General features: G+C 37.4%; 1 non-coding gene across 1 annotated transcript; it reads left to right on the top strand.

Annotated features, from left to right (window-relative positions):
* The first annotated feature begins 270 nt into the window (after positions 1-270).
* Positions 271-377, top strand: LOC145013636 (small nucleolar RNA R71). The gene has a single exon (XR_013665184.1). It is a non-coding gene; the product is annotated as a small nucleolar RNA R71 (small nucleolar RNA).
* The last annotated feature ends 4,909 nt before the right edge of the window (positions 378-5,286 follow it).

The raw sequence follows: 5,286 nt of genomic DNA, 5'->3' as shown, positions 1-5,286 counted from the left end.
ATGGATTGTTTGATCCATTTTTGTCATCCTTCTATCTAAACTATCGAGCTTAGCCATCATCACCGTCATGCCATCATTGACCGAGTTCACTACCCCCGACTTACTTCATTTCTTGGGTTGTGGTATTCTCTAGAATGTTTAGAGAATTCTTCAATTAATTCCTTGATTACCGGGGGTGCCTTCTTTGTGAGCGGGCCTTGCGAGTCAAGCAATTACCTTGTGGTAACATTGACTCTATCATAGAAGATGGAGACTTCTTGTTGGCTATTAAGGTCATGGTGTGGGCAATTTCTGAGAAGACCTTTGTACCTCTCCCACGCCTCATAAAGGGACTTTCCGGGTTGTTGCTCGAAGTTGGCAATAGATTTCTTCAACTTGGCTATTTTAGAAGATGGGCAAAAATGGTTTATGAATTCCTCTTTCATCGTAGCCCATGTGGTGACCGACCCGAGGGGAAGTGACTTGAGCCAATCCATTGCAACACCCGTGAACGTGACTGGAAGCATATGAAGTAGCTGGGTCTCGCGTGGCACATTTGGAACATTGAAGTAATCAGCTACATCATTGACTTCATCCAAGTGCTTGTAGGCATCTTCGTGGTCTTTTCCATAAAAGGGAATCTCCTTGAGTTGAGCGAGTATGTGGCCCTTTAGCTCGAAAGAAGCAGTAGCGGGAATTGCGGGTTGCACAAGTCCCGGGCCGGTATTGTCACGCATCCTCTTCTTCCATTCCCCCATGGGGACTTCATTGATATTAGCCATAGTAATAGCTAAATTGTCCTCAAAATCGGATTTGTGCTCGTATTTAGGTTCTTCTTCTTCCTCGGTCTCGTACTCGGTGTCTTCTTTAACCGGGTCTTCGATTGCTACAGAGGCACTGGATGCTCCTGATTTACTGCTCTTCTTCTTACTGAAAACGGACTTAAGGTTCTTTAGTGGCGAATTCTTTGAAGAAACGGATTCTCCAACGGATTTTCCTTTGTTCCTCCTTAGTGCGGATTCCGGGTCTTCGAGAGGAGGGACCAGCGGTGTATCAGATCCTCGGGTCATGAAGCAACTGCAAATAAAACAAGAAAAACACGTAAAAAGAACAAAAATAAAATAAAAACTGAAACTGCGAATCAGCGATGGACTCGCCGAGTTGCTTCGAGTGCACTCGGCGAGTTCAAGGTAAAAACAGAAAAAAATTTCTAATTACTTGTTAAAACGGATATTTATTAAAACTTATAATAACTACTAAATTTCCTAAGAATTTGCTTTGTTTAAGAGAAATCCAACACAAAGGATCGATAAAAATAGAAATTAATGCTACTTTAGAATCGTTCCCCGGCAAGAGCGCAAAAAACTTGATGTGTGTAAACTCAACTAGTTTTAAACCTACTTTTAATTATAAAATGAACACACAAAGGCAGTAGACCTATCAGTTGTGGTAAAGCTAAATAAGTAGGGTATCGAACACAGGGAACGGTAAATTAAAACTAAAGACTAATTTTATCTAAATTAAATAATAATAAGGGGTTTTCTCTAGTTTTACAAGACTAGAAACTTACTAACTATCACTTAAACTAAAAACTAGAAAAGCAAAGATTCAACTAAATTCAATGACGAAAGGAACTTCTGTTTAGTTCAACTCAATTGATCCTATGGTTGATATTATGGTACTAGTGCAATGGATTATTTCTTCTATTGGCTACCGATTCAAGTGATTAGCTTTGCATTCGTTGCACTAATCCTTAGAGAACAAACTAACTCAAACAGTGATCAGTTGTCTAATTTAATTTAATTCACTAGATTATTTATTCGGGTTAATTTAGATTTGTAATAGCTAACTAATTTGGTCCTTTAGTTAACCTCTTGTTGATGGTCATCACACAAGCTCACACATGAATTTACCTAATTTTCTATTAATTCTAGTTTCACAGTCGTTAATCCTAGACATATGATAAAGTGGTCACATACACATATGAGGTTGACAATTAAAAGATGTTCATACTATTTAATTATCTTCCTATCAATAGAAAAATAGTTATCATTCACACACAAGGTTCTTTAACAAGTTAAAATCAACAAAATCACCAATATTGAATTAATCCTACCATAAATCAAACCATAGTTTCAATATTGTATCGCCAAACAGAAGTTTAAGAGTTTTAACTCATGATTGAGGTAATTAACAGCAATAAAACGAATTCTAATTGTCTAACCATGATTGAAAACAATAGATTAAGTAGAATGATGAGAATTTGCCTCAAATCTCCTTCAGAATTGAATTCTAGGTTGTATTTTCGATCTCTAGGGTTCTTCTGACTCTCCAATCACAACTCTTTTCTCCAAAAAGGTTCCAGAAAACCTTGTGTCGATCTGGACAGCCATTTTTATAGATTCGAACCGACTCGCCGAGTCCATCCCTTAATTCGCGTACACGGTAAGTCACAGAGTCTTTATCCTCTCGAATCTTCGATGCTACTCGCCGAGTAGTTGACGCTACTCGCCGATTCCCTTGTATTTTTAGCCTTTTTCTTCTTTGTTCAACTCCCGAGCTCCCAACCACTTCTACTGCTTCCTTTTGCTTCCGAGCTTCGCTTTTGGACTGAAAACATAATTCAAACACTTTTAAGTATCTTTTGTCCATGATATGTAATAAATTAGTTAATACATGATAAAAATCTATACTTATTATGAGGCTAAATATGCAGATATCACCAACCCATTAATCAGAAACAAGAATCCACAAAAGGACATTATTTTAACATAATAACCTAAATCATGTTCTAAAAGTGATGAAAAAATCTAGGTAGTGTATGCACAGTTCATCAGTAGTTTCAGGGATCAACTGTTTCACAGAAGCAATTTGAATTGCTATATATGGTTAATGGCTGGAAAAACAAATATATAGTACGCAATGGAACTACATTACCCAGTGAAGAAGTAGATCAACAGGAGAATCTAAAGGGATGATATATAAATATTTTACATTAAAAAAACAAAAAGTATCATCATGATTATTGATTAGCAAAAGGCATGATTAATTGCTTCAGATTTCTATCCTTGGCTGGCTAGAAACATAATAAAATATATTTCGTTCTAGAAAAATAATCTTTAAATTTCTATGTGACAACAATCGGTTAATGTAACATCTCAAAATTTAGGTAAAGCTATGTAACCCTTCTTTTTTTTTTTTTTCAAGTTGTCAAGATTGGTCCTTTGAGTGAGTTCTTAGAGAAAATAAATATGTTGGGCGTACTGGGGAGTACGTTGCGCGTACTCATGCGCTTAAATTGGACGTGGAGTCGCCTGGTTACGCTGGGCGTACCCAGGGTTACACTGGGCGTAAAGGGTTCAAATGTAAACCCTAAATTTTGGCTTGTGCACTATTTAAAGGATGCCAAGGCTCATTTCTCAGCCTCCACATCAGAGAGTGAAACCCTAAGAAAGCCTTCATCATCCTTAGCTTGAGTGTGTGTGTCTTGGAGCTAAAAGTGTCTTGGTGTGTTAATGAAGAAGAAGGAGAGGAGCTTGTGGAGGCTAGGGCTTGAAGTGCAAGTTTGGATCTGAGATCTATATAGGAAGGAGCTTCATTTAGAGGTATAAAGTTCAAAACTTTCCTCTTTATTTGGTTTGATGTTGCATGGACCATTTCTAGGGTTAAAAGTCCCAAAGGTGGAGACTTTATGAGTGTAATGGACTCCATGGACCTAGATCTGTCCCATTTCAGTGATATTTGTGTTATAGATCCATAAAAATCCCAACTTGGTCGTTGTTGTGGGGTCATGCTTGAGTTAGGAGCTTTCTAGGGTTGGAAATGGAATGTTATGGGTGTTAGTGACTTATCCAGCCATGCAAAGGCTTAAAGTCACCAACTTTATGGATTAAGAGGCTTAGAAATGGTCAGGTCTAGAAGTTGGACGTGGGTCTTAACCGTTTAAGACCTCAAGAGCTTAGAGTCTGAAACTGGGTATTACGTTGGGCGTAATCCCAGTACGCGCGGCGTAAGGGATCGCATACCCCGTTTCTGTGAGGACGTCGGGTACGCTTAGCGTACATGTTTGGTACGCGCAGCGTAGCCCGGAGAGTTTACTTATGTTGACTTTTAGGGTTTGATCAACCTTAGGGTCTTTAAGCCATGGGAGGGGTAAAATGGTCTTTTACCCTTCTGAGAGTACTAAGAGAGAGAATAGTCTAGCCTTGAGAGATGTATTGATTAAGAGTGTTTATTTCGTATGATTAGGTAAAGGCTAGACCAGATTATTTACAAAGATCGAGATTACCGAGTTACTCGAGGTGAGTCTTCTCACTATACTTTACATAGAGTGGTAATTAGAGTTATGTGATAGAGTAATTGTATGTTTTTGCATGATGAGATTCTATGTGATTTATGCTATGTATGTTACAGAGTTTATAGAGTTAAGACCGGAAGGTCCACAGAGTTACGGCCAGAGGGTCCACAGAGTTGTAGGACTGGAGGGTCCCACTGAAACACATTGACTAGAAGGTCAAACAGAATTATAGCCTCGAGTGGCTGATATATGTTGTATGTGGTATTTTGGGGAACTCACTACGCATTTATGCTTACAGTGTTGTGTTATGTGTTTTAGGTACCAGTGAGGATCTCGGGAAGGCGTCAGCTTGATCAGTACACACACGAGGAGTTTTTACGTATTATGATCTTGGGATGTGATGTTATGGATTGTTATGTGATACAATGATATTTTTATAACAATTATGAACGAAAGAGTGTTTTGAAAATGTGAAAAATTATTTGAAAATTTTGGGTGTTACAGTTAAGTTTGTTAATTTTATTTTTTCAATTTACATACTTTTTCAATTTATATAATAAAAATAAATAAAATAAAATAAAAATAATAAATTGACTTTATTTTTAAACGAGTAAATTACTGAAATCATCCCTATGGTTTGATTAAAATTGCACGTTTAGTCCCTAACTTTTATTTTGCACTCGGATCGTCCATATGGTTTGATTTTGTTGCGTTTGGTCAAAATTGCACATTTGGTCCCTAACTTTATGTATGCAAGGGACGAAAAACGCAATAAAATCAAACCATAGGGACGATCCGAGTGCAAAAGAAAAGTTAGGGACCAAACGTGCAATTTTGACCAAACCATAGGGACGATTTCAATAATTTACTATTTTTAAACTTATCCGCCTAAATAAACATATACCACTTCATCACCAATTCACATGAGGCTCAAAGTTAAGCTATTAAAAATATAGAAGCCATAACCATAAGGAGCAATGTCAGCCAATTTCATAACAAGAAGAAAAACA

This window comes from Lactuca saligna, chromosome 8 (assembly GCF_052625555.1).
Source record: "Lactuca saligna cultivar CGN05327 chromosome 8, ASM5262555v1, whole genome shotgun sequence".
Taxonomy (NCBI): Eukaryota; Viridiplantae; Streptophyta; class Magnoliopsida; order Asterales; family Asteraceae; genus Lactuca; species Lactuca saligna.
Note: the sequence above shows the minus strand (reverse complement) of the source record. Positions and strands in the feature narration are given on the sequence as shown.